This window comes from Cupressus sempervirens, chromosome 1 (genome assembly GCF_028749045.1).
Source record: "Cupressus sempervirens isolate cs-2001-9-10 chromosome 1, ASM2874904v1, whole genome shotgun sequence".
Taxonomy (NCBI): Eukaryota; Viridiplantae; Streptophyta; class Pinopsida; order Cupressales; family Cupressaceae; genus Cupressus; species Cupressus sempervirens.
The window spans coordinates 161087694-161105612 of record NC_143118.1 but is presented as its reverse complement, the minus strand read 5'-3'; the positions used below and the strand labels follow the sequence as shown (position 1 = coordinate 161105612).

Here is a 17919-nt window from a genome sequence, read left to right as displayed (position 1 = left end):
TCGCCCAAGTTTCAGGAACAAGGATAGCAAGAAGTGTCTCTGGTATGGGATAACTTTTGGGCCATATTTTAGAGCACGGCAGGGGACACCTATTAAAGAATAGGTGAAGTTTGATAAAAGAAAAGAAATTCCAAATATTCATATCTGAACATTGATAAAGCATTCATCATAGACATTGTAGAAGCTTAATAAATAACATAAGACTTGAATTGAGAATTCTTATGGAAATTGACAAACATACTAACAAGATTTAAATGCTATCATTGGCAATGTGAATACATACATAAAAACTATAACAAAATGCCAAAAGGCTCCAAGTTTCAGCTATAAAATGAAAAAAAACACAGAAAATATGGTTATCTCTAATCAGTAGATGAAACTGGCAGGTATATATCAAAGCTGGAGCTGAAGTGTAAGTCACAAGTTTGAGGATAAGGGGGGAAGTTTTCTAGGTTTCACCAAGTCCCCAAAACCATCCTCTGTAGGAAACAGGGATACCAAAGCAAGGGATGCATCACCGGGAAGCATTGCTCACCATACTATTGTGGATAACCAGACGAATCCTACAAGAGTTTAATGCTACTGAAATATCTTCCTAGTATGTGATATTTACTAAAGTAAAATTTACTGTAATTCCCCTCTTCTCTAAACAATGCTTTTGATTCATTTTGCTCTAGTTCAGAAAAAAAAACTTTAAAACCATATCAGGATTCACACACGAGGTTCCTTATATCCAATAATTCAAATACTACCTCATTCTATGTCACTGTCTCTTTGCAGTTGGATCCATTTCTCTGTTAAATTTGATCAGATTTATATGATGGCATTTTAAAATTTATTTACTGTTATGCAGATGTGAATATATAATCAATAATGATACCCAGCAGTTAGTGAGTCCACATTCTTCACCCCGCCTCAATTGCGAACTTCAACGCACTTGTCCACCACCACTTCACACGTTCATCCGTTTGGCCAACGTCATGCACCGGTCCTTATGACTCCACCGACAATGGCAAATGTTGTCCCATAGACGTCAAATGTTGTTGCACCGACGGCCACTTCAGATGGTGTTTTCCCAATGGCGGCTGTCATGTCCCCATTTTGGAGGCAATTTGATTTAATTAATTTAATTAATTAAGCTGTCCAAAATAATGAATATTTTATGAGGATGACTAATTAATTATTTTAATTAAATAAATAAGTGATATTAAGTTAATTATTTATAAAGTTATCAAATAAATAAATATTAAAAGGTAATTTTATATTTAATTAATTTAATAAAGTGACTTGAATTATAAAATATTTTTTATAAAGTCACTAATAGATAAAATAAAATAATGTTCTAGAAGTTTTTGGAGAAAGTGGAGAAAAAGAATAAATAGGCACCCCGAGCTTCATTCTAATCATCTAGTTGTTTATTTCTCTCTTGACATCAAATTGTAATTCAGTCACATAGTCTATTGTGGAGCCAAGTGGTTTCAGATAGTCAGTTGATCTTTGGGAACGAAAGCTCCCTTGGATTAGCATAACTGAGGAAGTGAAATATCTTCTGAAGGGTTGCACAATTGGAGGTGATACTTCAGTCACTTCAGCTAGGGCATCATTGGGCCTAAGGCCATTTTCAGCATTTCAACATTTCAAGAGGCAATTTTAGCAGGGCTGAAATTATTGCAGGTCATTTTTAGCAGGTCCGCAGGCTGAAAAAGCAATCCGAAAAAAGTAGGCCGAAAAAGCAAAACCGGAATAAAAAGCAGTTCGAAAAAAGCAGGCCGAAAAAGCAAAACCAAAAAAAAAGGCAGTCTGGAAAAGCAGCTCCGAAAAAGCAGTTCGAAAAAGCAGTTCGAAAAAGCAAAACGAAAAAAGCAAATCCGGAAAAAGCAGATCAGAAAAAAAAAAAAAAACAAGTAGAAGGGGCAGCATTGAAGGAAAATATTACAGCCATCCACAATCAGGTTCTTCACTTCTCATTTGGCATATTTTCTGAGAAAAGTAGGTTTTCAGCTGAGTACAAAATATAGCTTCAGCACTTCACTATTTTCATATTGTACTTGTCTTTGTTGCCATTTGGCATTATTGGTATCAAAGAAAGGCTAGGATTTTGCAATTGAAAGAGCATTGTAATTTTTAAACTATCTATATTGCAAACCTAGAGTTTGATGATCAACTTATTAATTTGCATGCCAATTGTTTGACAAAATGTCAATTGGTTGTAAGTTCTCTTTTTGGCATAAATAATGTTATAATTTTGCATATTAAGTTTTTATTAATGCCACTTGGTTGTAAGTGCATTAATGCCATCATAGGTTGCATCCAAAGTATTTGTCATAATTAATAATTGCTGTAGCTGCATATTGCAAGTAGTTTAAGTCACATATTTGTGTTGAATATTGCCAAAATTAGTTGCACATTCATGTTAGATCATTGTTTAGACAATCTAGAGTTTTTTTTGTAAGCATTCTCTTTGACGCAAATCGAAACAAGAGTCATTGCAGCAATCTAAAAAGTTATATCAGTCAGATGACCCTTGCTTGCAAAGTGTTTGACGAAATGTCAAACCACTGAAGTATAAAGATTTTTGGTGTTTGAAGAAGTTATAACCTGTTGGAGTTATTACAGCGGCGGCGGATGTTGTTTCTCCTATGGCTATGACCGAGGGCATGCCTTCGTAGGATTGTTTGCCAGACCCCATTGCACCAGCAGACCCAGCCCCAGAGTTGGTAGAGTCGCCAATGCTAGAGCCCGAACCTCAGGTTCGATTAGATGTGATTGGCTCTGATGTTGTGGTCACTATTTTGTCCTCCTTCTTGGCGGAGGCACAGCTAGCATAGTCAGCACAACCAGCACAGCAAGAGGAGAGCATCGAGCCAGCACAGATAGAGCAGCCCGAGATGATGGACAAAGCGAGTGCATTCCTGCAACAACAATTCTGACTCATTCTTGCAGAGGTCGGTCCGTACATTTAGTCTCTAAGGCATGGAGGGGTCACCCTAGGACCAGCCGCCGTATTAGAGCCACGAGAGGTGGCAATTCCACAATCTGAGGATGCACCTAAGAAGTTGGCCACACTAGATGTGGACATGGTTACTACAGGAGTGGCAGAGATGAGTAGTGATGGGAAATGGACCATGGATGATGTGGCGAAGGAGGATTATGGGTCAAATGAGGACAAATGCAGGGACTACCTCAAAGCCATGCGAGTTGCACTGAAGAAGGGACACACCATTGCATTGCAGGCTTTGACTCGTCGGAAAGAGTTGCATTTGGTCCGGGCTTATATCCAGGGGGTTTGTTCTCAATGATTCCATTCATGCTTTGAGGAAAGGAGATGGCCAACAGTTAAGACACCTGAGATGTTGGCGGATTGGGCCAACGAGCCTGAGTTGGGGTCGTGCACCACTCCGATGGAGAAGCTAGCGCATGAGATAGTGAGATTGTACAAAGATGTCTATTATGCTCCTAGGTGTGCAGAGGCGGATAGGGCAGTAGAAAAGGTGACAACAAAGAGTGAGGCTAGAGAAAAGTTAAATGCGGACTTGGTCAACTAGCAAGCAGCGTGGGTAGTTGAGCATGCAACAATTTTACGAGATAAGGAAGCGGTTGAGCAGGAATTGCAGTTAGCTAAGGCCCAAGCTATCGACGTAGAGCTTCTTCTGAAGGAAGCCATAGAGGTTAATATGCAGAATCAGAAGGCGGACGGATCAAGTGTATGAATTGCACCAGCAACAACATTCTTCAAGATCACAACCTCCTCTCTAGCATATATTCTTTCTATATTGTATATTGTAGTCTCATCTTTTTGTTAGTTTTAAAGCCGCTAGGAGATGACTTTTCTTTTGGGAGGGATGATATCGTCGGTAAACATTGTGTAGCTGACGGGTAGATTAGCATTGTCATGTAGCTGACGGACCCCTTCGGGAAGGTTTGGTGGAAAGTATATATACCTCATCTGAGATCATTGTAAATAATTATTGGAAACATAATGTAATGTCCTAGCATATGCGAGTAATAAAAGGAGTACTGCTATTCTTGTCTATGATCTGCGTGCTGTTACATGTTACTATTTATTGTCTGTATGCATTGACTTATTTACCCATACAGTAAACATTTTCCAGAAAGGATGAAACACTTTTTTATCAGAGCTATAATTCAATCATGATTTCATGAGGCTTTGCTAGGAACAGAAGCCAAAGTATGGTAGAATGAACAAAAATCTACAGGCTACACTTTTATACTAACAGTAATGTAGATTTGGTGGTGTTTTTCCTGTCATGGAAAAGAAAAAATGGTTTACAGAGCAAATGGAGGCACCTAACCTTCTCTGAAAATCGAAACTTGCATATAGAGAGCCAATTTTGTCTTTATAAAGAAAATATCATAAGCACCGCAGAGAATGAACGTTTACAATTAATATATCAAATTTTCATTACTATTTTGAATTAGAAATGAAATATACAAGAAATTTAATTATTAAATGATATATGACGTTTACATTTAATTTAGTTTTATTGGAGTAGTATTTGATAATGTTTCCAAACACAATTGTTTGTCTTTCTAGCGAGAAACAAATGAGTTTCATTACATGCATGTGTATATTTCAAATGTGAATGTCAATTGAACGTGAAGGCTTGCAAGTTCAAGAACTATAGAGATTATTGTGAATGTTAGTCCTTTTCCATCAATGTGTGTACTATGGTGAATACTTAGAATAATCTAGTGAAACAAAAAACATCATTAGAATAATAAAGAATTATAAAACTATGAGAGAAATTTCACAACACAATGTGCTGCTTTTGAATTCATTGTGTAATAGTTTTGTATTGCGAATATTCAGTGTGTTGGTTTGATCTACTCTCTTGTCCTGTGTATTTCCAATTGTTGTTTATCTGCATCAAATCTTGCTCTTTATTTACACTATTTGTTAGTTTGCAAAGTGTCTCTGTGCATCACCTACGAATTCCACCTATCTCTAGTTCCCACCATACATTGTACGGCCTCCCATTCAGGCAACACCCCTCACTCTTGCACACATTTTCCCGTCCATCCCTACTTGACCTACACTCCACATATTGCCTCCCACTGATGCCGTATAGCCAATATTAGGTACATCCATTACACAGTCATCACCGTACTGCACTTTCTTGTGCCATACGGCTTACTACCTTCCCCATACGGACTGAAGATATATCCTTGTCGCACATACTCCTTCCACCGTACGACAACACCCACACACACCATACGACACCTTTGGTAACACCGTACAACCATTGTAGTTGCATCATAGGGCCATTCTGGCAACATTGTATGGCCTTTTTGGGTATTGTCTTGGCACCATACGGATAGTTTAGGCACCATAATCCGTACTTGCCCTCTCCCTCCACCATACGGACACCTCCATCTGCACTTGCAAGATTACCTTTTGCACACCGTATGAGTTTTTGTGCTCCTTTTCGACCATCATCCAGTCCTTCCGTACTCTTGAACATTACAGTGCTATCAGAGTGTTGTGATCGTGCCAGCCTGTGGACAGTGAATGAAAGTTTATAGCCAAAAGAGAAGGACACATTATGTTGATTGAATGGGGGCCGAATCGGAACCGACAACTGCCGAAGTAGTGGCACTACTAAGGAATCTTGCTCGGAATCAGGCACAAATCACTGATACTCAACGACTCATAGAAGAGACTTTGAAGAAGTTGGCAAATAATAAAATATCTGGACAACAAAATGGTCATAGCGCGGACTTGGTGTCGGGTAAATCAAACCCTCATCCAATACACTCTTGGCCTTCCATGCCATCTTTTCCCAACGAACAGAGGCACCACATGGAGGGAAACAACCAAACTTTGAGGAGATGCAAAAACAACTGAAAGAAGATTGGAAGAATGAAAATCTTGAGGAAGATATGTCCTACAATGATTATGCGGATTTGAGAATGAGATATTCAGAAGGCAGAAATAGAGGATATTTTAACAATGATCTCAGAATAAAATTGAGCAAAGTAAACCTGTCTCCATTTGATGTATCGGTTCCATATCTGCACAAGCATGGGTAATGAAGCCAATACTTACTTCCAACTGAGTCCTATGCCAGAAGAAAAAGCAATCAAATTTGCGGTACTACAGTTGAAGGGAGTTGCGCATGAATGGTGGCATCACGACACCATCACGTTAGGGCATGATCAAATAAACAATTATGCGAAATTCACGGAGAAATTGATAGAGAGATTTGATGGTAAAGATCTGAAACTCAATTTCAAAGATTTGGCACAGCTGAGACAAACTAGATTAGTCGATCAGTTTAGTGCGGAATTTTAGAAACTCTCTGTTTTGGTCACCGACATTTCCGAGAGAAGACAGGTAGTGCTCTTCATGGATGGACTAACAAAACCTCTGAGAGTTTGGGTAAAGGGGTTCAATCCTGTCACCTTGTCAGAGGCAATCAATAAGGCACGGAGTATGGCATTGTCATCAGCATCATCCTCTTGAAGTTACTTATATTCCAAATTGCCAACATTTCTGAGGGACAAACCTCCACCCAGGAAGCCGTTGTTGGACGAAGCTACTGGACAAGAACTCCAGAGGAAGAAACTGTGTTTCAATTGCAAGGGACCACCGATGCCTCGAAAAAGGGAAGATCTATTACATTGAGGTCATGTTCAATGATGAGGACGAACAGTAAGAAATGTCGACCGAAGACAACCAACCTCACAATGACACCAACAAGATCAATTTAAACCACACAGAAAATTGCAACTTTGGTATGGCGCGGAGGAACTATTGCCCTAGTTAGTAGCCCAAGGTGCACAGTTTTTCGTGTACGAGGAACCCTTCAAGGACAAAGGGTTATGGAGATGCCTGACAACGGAGCCATTCTAAACTTCATTAACTCATCTTTGTTGAAGCAAAGACGTCTACCTACGGAGACGCACGTAGGCTTTTAGGTCAAGGTTGTTGGAGGGACTCTTCTACCTTGCATGCACCTTGTTCCTCAGCTAAGTATCACAATGGTAAATCACACGGTGACTAAGGATTTCTTCATAATGGACCTTGATGACATGGAGGTTATTCTTGGCATACAGTGGATGGAGACACTTGATGAATACACTTAAAGTTTCAAACGGATGGACTTCACTTTTGTTGTCGATGGGAAGAAGGTTGTCCTTCGTGGAATGGCACATGAAGGTCCAAAGGAAGTTTCTGCGAATTGAATGGAGGCAATGTTTTTGGCGAGATGACGTTGCATGGGTGGCACACTATTTTATCTCAACAGAACCTATCAAAAGTCAACGGACACCTCTACAAAATGATGAACTCCAGGATATTCTAAGTAAACATGATAAAGTCTTCATGGACATTCCTCCTGGCATACCACCTCATCGAGGGTTTGAACATACTATCGAGTTGGAACTAGAAGCCAAGCTTGTCATAACCACACTGTACCGCCATCCCAAGAAATTCAAAGATGAGATCAGAAATATGATTCAAGAATTGCTAGAGAAAGGATGGATCCATCCCATTTCTAGCCCTTTCGCGTCATTTGTGGTATTGGTCAAAAAGAAGGACGGGATGATGCACATGTGTGTGGACTACCATATCTTGAACAAGAAAACCATAAAGAATAGATATCCAATTCCAAGGATAGATGAGTTGTTGGATGAATTGCATGGCGCAGTCTATTTTTCAAAAATAGATTTCTATTCTGGATACCATCAGATCCGCATGAGGGAGGAAGATGTAGAAAAGACGGCCTTCCATTGTCACTATGGACATTATGAGTTTCTAGTCATGTCGTTCAGATTGACAAATGCACCTACTATATTCCAATCATGCATGAATTGTATCTTCAACAAGCAATTGCATAAGTACCTATTGGTATTCTTCGATGATCTTATTTATAGCAGGACATGGGAGGAGCACCTAAAGCATTTAAATGAAGTTCTAAGTATTATGAAGGAGCGGTCTTTGTTCGCCAAGCAATCCAAGTGTGAATTTGGAATGATGAAAATATTGTACCTGAGGCATGTTGTCAGTAAATATGGAGTCCAAGTTCATTGGGAGAAGATTCAGGCTATCCTTGATTGGCCCCCACCAAAATCACTCATGAATTTGTGAGGATTTTTCCGACTGTGCAATTATTACTAGAGGTTTGTTAAAGGATTCTCTCAGCTCAGTGCACCCTTAACAGATCTGACAAGAAAGGGGTCTTTCTAGTAGAACGAAAATGCACAAATCACTTTTGATAAATTAAAAGAGGCAATGAGCACTTGTCCCATACTTGCATTTCTTGATTTCTCTCGATTGTTCATTTTGGAGTGTGACGCATCCAGAGAAGGCATTGGCGGGATACTAATGCAGGATAGACACCCCATAGGTTATGAGAGTAGGAAGCTTACACAAGCGGAACGCTTATATTCTATCTACGACAAAGCAATGTTGGCCATCGTACATGTACTAACCAAGTTTCAGCAGTATCTGGTGAGTGCCAAGTTTGTCATCCGTACGAATCATAATAGTTTGAGATATTTTCTAGAGCAATAGGACCTGAACAAAAGGCAACAAAAATAGGTAAGAAAGGTTCAGGCTTTTGATTTTGACATTGAATATGTGAAAGGGAAGAACAATGTGGTTGCAAATGCCTCGTCCAGGAAACCCGCCCTTTGCTCACTAAACCAGATTTCAGTTGACTGAAAGGCACATCTTTTGGTAGAATACTTCAAAAACACATTTGCCTGTGAACTAATTGATAGCAACACTCAGGATGATCGGTACAGAGTGGTGGCTGACATCATCTACTATAAGAATTGAATATTTTTGGTGCTGGAATCCAAATTGAAGCAGAAAATCTTGAAGGAAGTACATGACTCACCTTTGGTAGGACACTCGAGTTTCCTCAAAACTTACCGAAGTCTCGGGGAGAGGTTTTCATGGAAAGGACTCAAAGGGGATGTGTTGCAGTATGTAAGAGAGTGTGTGATTTTCCAGCAGAACAAGTCCGAACATACTCTACCTACCAAGTTGCTACAACCTCTGCCAATTCTAGAACATAAGTGGGTAAGTATATCGATGGATTTCATAACAGGGCTTCCCAAGGTAAATGGAAAGGATTGCATTTTCATGGTGGTTGATAGATTGACAAAGTATGCACATTTCTTCGCCATCTCCTCCGACCTTCAGGCCGCACAAGTTGCTGATCTATTTTTTAGAGAAGTCTTTCATTTGCACAGGTTACCCCGAAACATTGTCAGTGATCGAGATGGGCAATTCATCAGTATCTTCTGGACATAACTGTTTCAGATGGCAGGGACAAAATTATCACCAAGTACTAGTTACCACCTGCAAACAGACGGACAAAGATTGTGAACAAATGGCTCGAAGGTTACCTTCGAAACTACGTCTCGGCACAACGACGAGCATTGGTCAAATGGTTACGTCTAAGGGAATACTGCCACAATACCACGTACCACATGTCCATTAGAATGACACCATTCAAAGCTCTGTATGGGTATGAACCCCTCTCCTTCATCGACACAGTTCTGGGTGATAGCCGCGCACCAAGGGCAAGGGACTAGCTTCAAGAGGGACAGGACATTTTGAGGTGCTTGAAGGAAAACCTACAGCGGGCACAAAATCAATAGAAGAGGTATGCTGACAGACACAGAATGGAGAGGAGTTTTGAAGTAGGGGATTTGGTCTATCTTTTGCTTAAGCCATATCGACAATCTTCATTAAAGGAAAAGGGAAAGGAAAAATTGAAGCCACAATTTTATGGCCCCTATCGTGTAGTTCATCACGTTGTTGAAGTCGCGTATGAACTGGAACTTCCGAAGGGGAGCCGTATTCATAACATTTTCCATGTTTCATGCATGAAGAAGGCCGTAAGGCAGAATGACACGATAGCCATAGTACTTCCACCACTCAATGAAGAAGGAAAGCTCATATTGGAACCGACCAAGATCATCTAAGTACATGAGAAGACTATGCGGAACTGCACGGTGAAGGAATATCTGGTGCGTTGGAAACACCTACCATTGGATGACACAACATGGGAAAGCGAGCACATTCTCCAGCACCCAACATTACTTTTGCTTGAGGACAAGCAATGTTTGGGATGCGAGGACTGTAATGTTCCCATTATAAAATAAATCATTTATCAAACTATTGTAATGGGCCGATTGAATTTTTTATCTCGGCCCCATTCTTATTTTTGTTTTTGTAGTTTGTTGTCGTTGGCTATCTTTGTGTACCCTAGGAAGTTTTCCCTGACAGGTATTTAAGCACGTCGTGTAGGTTGTCTTTAGGTATGCAATTTGGGATTATTTTCTGTGTACTGTGAATTCTTGTTGGAGTTCTCTATTAATCACCATTTCGGAACTGAAAGACCTTCTCTATTTCGTTTGTCCGGTTTCAGTGAGATTCAACCCTCATCCTATTTTGTCGCCTGTAACACTTTGCTTGGATCTGGCAAGTCAGAGCATCATTATATTGTGAATAGTTAGTGTGTTGGTTTGATCTACTCTCATGTCCTGTGTATTTCCAATTGTTGTATATCTGCATCAAATCTTGCTATTTATTTACACTATTTGTTAGTTTGCAAAGTCTCTCTATGCATCACCTACGAATTCCTTCTATCTCCAATTCCCACCATACACTGTACGGCCTCCCATTTAGGCAGTCTCCTCACTCTCCCACACATTTTCCCCTCCATCCATACTTGACCTACACTCCACACATTGCCTCCCCCTGATCTCATACGACCAATATTAGGTACAGCCATTAAACATTCATCACCGTACTACACTTTCTTGTGCCGTACGGCCTGCTACCTTCCCCTTACGAACTAAAGATATATCCCTGCCACACATACTCCTTCCGCTATACGACAACACCCACACACATCATACGACCCCTCTAGTAACACCATACGACCATTCTGGCAACGTCATACAACCTTTTTGGGCATTGTCTTGGCACCATACAAACAATTTAGGCGCCATAATCCGTACTTACCCTCTCCCTCCAACGTACAGACACCTCCATCTGCACTTGTAAGATTACCCTTTCCACATAGTATGATGTAATGTCCCCCACTTAGCCAGTTTGGAGGTATGTTGTCGTTAGCCCATTCTTTTATGGTCCTGAGGGCTAACCAGGACTTCAAAAGGGATCCTGAGGCTATTTGGCCTAGTCAAATTTAATTACAGGCCAAATGGAGTTCGTTTGTTGGGTTGTTAGGAAGACTTACTATTTTTAGTAAGCCAATAGGGGGATGCAGTGCCTTCAATTTTCAGTGACAGGATGAGATGCGTTTTGTTGGGCTCTTTCCAATGAGCTATTATATGTGGGATTTCGAGTTTATTTGGTATATTATTTTAATATTTGAAGTTACAACAGTAAAGTGACTATTTAAATTAAATATTATAATGTTTCATAAAGTCACTTTATAAAAATCAAGAGTCCCCCTTTTGAGTACATACATGGACTTTGTAAAAAGAAAAAAAAGAAGTAATATTAAAAGTCATGTATTATCCCACATTGGCAAGATGGAAGCGTAGAGCAAGTGAGGAAGGGATTAAAAGGAAGAGGATAGCTCTCATTTATTCATGCTTGGAAATATCAAAGAAATTGAGAAATTTTCTGGAGATTATGTCTCAATAGTTTGGAGGACGAAATCCCTTCAAGCGGGAAATCTTGACGCCATTGAAAGATATAGTCTTGACATTCAACATAGTAGCAGTCCAAAAAAGCGGAACCGAAAAAGCAGGCTGAAAAAGTGGGTACGAAAAAGCAGGCCGAAAAAGCAGTTCGAAAAAAGCAAAGCAAAAAGGGCAACATAGAAGGAAATTATTTCAGCCATCTACAACCAGGTTCTTTTGTTACTATTGTTTTTTTAGGGTGTTATAAGCTTTCAGTTGTAAGTGTACATTATACCAGCATTATCATTTTGTAATCCATGTAAATGCCAAAGTCTTGGCCATATTTCATGAGCATTGTAATTTTCATTGCAATTAAGAAGATAATAGTTGCTGGTGTCATTTAAGCAATTTAATATCATTATTTATCAGCTAGTTAGTTTGCATACCAACTGTTTGTAAAAATGCCAGTTGGCTGTAGGTGTTCATTTCTCATGCTTAGATCATATATATGCACTGAATATTGTCAAAATTAGTAGCACACTCATGTTAGGTCATTGTGTAGTCCATTGTAGTCTTTTAGCCAAAGATTTTCATTGATGCAAATTGTAAAAAAAGTCATTTGAAGCTAGCTGAAATACTATATCAGTCATACGTCCCTTGCATGTGAATTGTTTGATGAATTACTTGAGCTTTCATCAGCATTTTTGAGGGCAGATTTGAGGAGGGTTATTACAGTGGTATCAGAGCTATAAGTCCTGCCATCCTGTGGAGGTCTTATAGGGAATTTGGAACAGCCAGATAGAGGGGAAAGTGTTTGACGAAATGTCAAAACACTAAAATCAGAGCATTTATGTTTGAGCATGCGACAGGGGCTGTATAATTTCCGCAATACCAAAGCAAGACAAAATAGGATTTCAGACCTGCAGAGCAAACAGTCTAGTTCATCCGTGCAGGTGGACATAGAATCCAGTCATACAGACACAGAGAGGTATTCTTTGATCAAGACGGCAATATGGGAGACATGAATGCTCGGGATCCTAGAGAGGAAAGATTCTTATAGTTATTAGAGACCTTGGCACAGGGACAGCGATTAGCAGAATAGAGGGCACAAGAACAAAATCAGAGAATGGAGCTGATGATGTAGATGATGGCTCGTCAAATGGGGTTGAATGCTAACATGGGTGGAGGAAATAATCAGAATGGTAATAATCAAAATGGTAACAATCAGAATGGGAATAATCAGGATGGGACACATAATGGAGGTGAACAAGTTGGGAACAATTTCGGTCATGCACCCCAGCAAGCTAGGATAGTGAGTTCAAGGCCCATGATTCCCAGATTTCCTCCTAGAGCCCCAGAGCAGCCCGTACCAGAGCCCCAGATCACTGATATACAGGACCAGTTGAGAAGAGATTGAGAAGCCGGAGGTCCAGATTTTACTGCTGCAATTACCTTTAGGGAGTATATGGATGTGTAGATGAAACATATGCCACGTGGACATGACAGGAACCAAAGCTATGAGCTATGGAAGAAAGTAGGGAAACTTCAGTTACCATATTATGATGGCTCGGGGAAGTCTACAGCAAGAGCTTGGGTTCAAAAGCTTGATACATACTTTCAATTGAACCCTATGCCTGAGGAAGAAGCTATTAAGTATGCAGCAATTCATCTGGATGGGTTAGCACATGAGTGGTGGCATCATGGTATGGTCACTATGGGTCATGCACACATTACCTCATATGTGGAGTTTACGGAGAGACTGATTGAACGTTTTGATAGGAAGGATCCAGAACTACATTTCAAGGAGTTAGCTCAGCTTAAACAATGGGGATCATTGGAAACATACATTTCAGAATTTCAGAAACTTGCAGTGTTAGTAACAGATGTATCTGAACGAAGGCTACTGGTTCTATTTATGGATGGGTTAGCTGATCCGTTGAGAGGGTGGATCAAAGCTCTCAACCCTCCCACTTTGTAGGAAGCCATTAAGAAAGCTCGTGACATGAATTCCTCTTCAGCTTCTAAAAATAAATTCCAGGCAAAGAGTTTCCCTTCGAGGAAAGATAAGGACAGTTAACCTTTTCGTAAAGAGGGTCAGCCACCTAAGGAGGAAAGTAAGAGGTTGGATAATGAGACAGTTAATGATCTCAGGAAGAAGAAGCTTTGTTTTCATTGCAGGGAGCCTTGGGATTTGTCACATAAGTGTCCATTGAAAGCAAAAGCCAAGCAGATGGAGTACTTTTCAGCCGAAGAGTCAGTGGATGGAGATTCAGAGCAGTCATCAGAATCAGATGGAGATGATAATTCTTCACATGAGGAAGCACACAGTGATAGCACGATAGCTCAGTTGTCCAGTATACAGGAGGCCGTCACTTTCAGAGTTAGGGGAACTTTGGATGGACAAAGATTTGTGGCACTCATTGATACAGGGGCAACACATAACTTCATTGATGAAAATTTTGTGACACGTAGAGGGCTACATACAGAAGAGCATAGGGGATTTAAGGTGATGGTTGCCGACGGCTTCAAAATCGACTGTACCAAGAAAATCTCCAACTTGCAGCTTCGTTTGGGAGATTATGACATGGTGGGAGATTTCTTTGTTGTCAACATTGGTGATCAGGATATGGTGCTTGGGATGAATTGGATGAAATCTCTGGAAGAGTTTACATTTAACCTCCAGAAAATGGAAATGAGGTTTGAGGCAAATGGTAAGAAGATAGTACTCAGAGGTTTGTCAGATGGGAGACTATGAGTGGTGTCACTCAAGCGGATGCAGAGTTTCTTCAGACACGACCAGGTGCAGTGGACAGCAGAGTTCAGAGTAATGCCTGAGGTGACAGAGCAACATAAACAGGAGTATCCCCCTGATGTACAAAAAATAATAACCAAACATACTAAGGTGTTTGGTGAGATACCTCTAGGGAGACCCTCGGATAGGGGAATTGAGCATGTTATTGAGTTAGAGGAAGGGGCTAAGCCAGTCATCATCACACCCTACCGCCATCCAAAGAGATATAAAGATGAAATGGAAAAGGCAATCAAGGAGTTGATTGACATGGGGCACATACGACCAAGCAAGAGTCCTTTCGCTTCTTCAGTAGTATTGGTGAAGAAGGATGGTACAATGAGGATGTGCATTGATTATAGGGAACTAAACAAGAAGACAATCAAGAACCGATACCCTATTCTGCGCATTGATGAGCTTATTGATGAATTGCACAGTGCCTACTACTTCTCTAAGATTGATTTGAGATCCGGCTACCACCAAATACGGGTTAGAGAGATGGATGTGGAGAAGACAGCTTTTAGATGCCACTATGGACATTTTGAGTTCTTAGTCATGCCCTTTGGGTTGACTAATGCCCCCGCCACTTTCAAGTCCTATATGAATAGAGTATTCAGAGATCAGTTGAGGAAGTTTGTGTTGATTTTTTTTATGATATACTGATATACAACCGTACTTGGGAGGAACATTTGAAGCATATTGATGCAGTGCTCAACATTCTAGACAGGGAGTAATTATATACCAAGATGAGTAAATGCGAATTCGGGATGACAGAGTTGCTCTATCTAGGGCATATTATTAGTGCAGGAAGTGTTCGGGTTGACCCAGACAAGATCAGGGCCATTCTGGATTGGCCACCACCGAGGAACATTTCGCAACTCAAGGGATTTCTTGGGCTTTGTGGGTTCTACCGCAGATTTGTGAAGGGATTTTCACAGATAGCAGCACCACCTACAGATTTGACACGGAGAGACAGTTTCAAGTGTTCAGAGAAGGCTCAGGATTGTTTTGATAGGTTCAAGGAGCTGATGAGTACATGCCCTGTTTTAGCCATTCCAGATTTCACCAGGCCTTTTGAACTGCAGTGTGATGCCTCAGGAGAGGGCGTAGGAGCTGTCCTCATGCAGGACAAACATCCCATCGCATATGAGAGCAGGAAATTACGAGGTGTTGAGAGAACTTACAGCATCTATGACAAAGAAATGCTAGCAATCATGCACGCGCTAGCTAAGTTCAGGCAATACTTAGCAGGGAGCCGATTCACAGTAAAAACAGATCATAACAGCTTGAAACATTTCCTTGGACAGAAGGATCTCAATGACAGGCAACAGAAATGGGTGAGTAAGTTACAGGCACTCTTGTTATAACTTTCCCTATAAGGAGTAGATACTATTTTATATGGTCTGCTCTTTTTTCCCAAATATAGATAATGATTCAATTATCATCTTCTTGATTATTCAATTTAACTCTTCCTTTACTAAATCCATTCCCAAAATGTGTATCATGAGATCTTCCTGTATTTCATTCTCTTCTTAAACAAGAAACTTATTAAAATGGGATTGCAAAATATTATACAAGTTCTCCTGATTATTGTTATTTCTAGATTATGGGAACTATATCACTACTGATAGAATCTCTCCTTCATTCACTCCTCCCAAGAATAGAGATTGTTTCCATATTAAAAGATTACAACTCATTTTGGCTTGCCTTTTGTAATGGACACCCAGGAATGCCCAAAAGCTGAACCAAGGTTGAAATTATATTAATGCTAAGAATGCTGCAATGAATTACAAAGAGTTGTATTCCAAAGGCCAAACCCTAAGAAAATGACGTCTAGAATGTTACAACAGAGAATGAACGTCCTCTATTGCCAAAAGAAAAGAGTGTGATTCACACATCCAAGCTCTTATCAAATGCAAATCATAATCATCCGATACAATAATCCCATGCTCAACAATGAGACTTTCAGCCCTATTTATCCTTGTCTTCATCCTTCTAGAAGGAACTAAAACATTAATTAATTGCAAGAGCTAGAAGCTTCCTCCTTCCAATAATTAATGCATTCTCTAGAAATCCCTCCCTAGCAATAATTAATTAAATCATGAGAGGCTTCCGTCCTTCCAATAATTAATACATACCCTAGAAACTATTAATACAAAGTCACCTTTTAATTTTAATTGAATGACTTTAATTTTCTTATCCTCCACTTAGACTTTGGAGAACGTGAAGGCTAAAAGATGGGATCATTACACCTTTATAACAGTATAGAAAATATGAATATATGTTTGTTCGGTTTTGATCCCCAAAGATAATTTATATTTGCTTGAGAAGATGCTAGTTAAGTATTAGCTATTGATCCATCTTTGGATACTATGGAGTTGGTTGATTATTCTCTTTATATTGCCCGCACTTTTAGGTGTTTGACCAAACCAATGATTGGGTGCCTGTAATGTTTCTTGTGGTTGTTGATTCTCTTGATTTGAGATCCTTCTCTTCTTCCCAATTTATCTCTCACCCTTTACTTATATTTTATTCTTCTTTTTAATTCTTAGGAAAATTTGCAATGCCGTCCCACTCTACCGTACCTACCGTCCTTGATTTCACGTTTTGGAATTCCTAAAGTTTTGTCAATAGTCTCCCGACTTGCATACAATGACGTCCCTATCTATGAACAACGTTGTCAGAGCCATGAATGTTCCTTTTGTGGCTCAATTTGATTCCTTTGTGTTATACATAGCATCTCCATTGTTTGTTGTTGGACTAATTTCTGTTCTAACGATTCTTTGATGCCCGTTGTCTCTCTAACCACTTGCTCTCGACCCAATGACTTGGAGTGAGTACCCGCCTCTTTGGATTTGTGAAGGCATCACTTCAATACCTTCAATCTCCTTGGCGAACATTTGGTCTCTCCTCCCTCTAGCCTTTTTTTTCCTCCCCTCCATCGATTGTGGCTACTCTACCTTCCTCCCTTCTCCTGCCTGTTCTCCCTACCCTTCTTATTGATCACTCGTTCCGTATATAGGTGATACCTATGGGAGGAAAGTTGTGACTATTGGCTCAATTGTGTTTCATTTATTTAATTTATAAATTTAATAGCTATGTGGATAGCCGTGTATTGGCTACTGATTAAGTTAAGTTTTATATTTAACTATATAGTAGTACTATATTATGTGAAGACATATATATTATCCATATGCAATATTTTAATATATTCATATTATTATTATGATGTTTATTTATTATGATACTAATTATTATTATTTATCAAATTTAATAGGTATATTTTATTATATATTTATGTTATTGAATTATTATATATGTTTCATTACTATACTTTGATATGAATACTTTATATATTAAAATTATAATATTTATACTTAAGAATATGATTAAATTTATATATTCAATATATGAATATATATATATAATAGTTGTCTAAGAGATATTCGATTAAATCTATTCCATCTTGAGTTTAAAGGGTATAGCTTATTTATATCTCA

At 39.5% G+C, this 17919-nt stretch overlaps 1 protein-coding gene across 2 annotated transcripts in view; it reads right to left on the bottom strand.

Annotated features, from left to right (window-relative positions):
- LOC149576642 (E3 ubiquitin-protein ligase KEG-like) overlaps positions 1–17919 on the bottom strand; it is a 291838-nt gene that overhangs the window by 26106 nt on the left and 247813 nt on the right. The gene's annotated exons all lie outside the window — the stretch shown is intronic.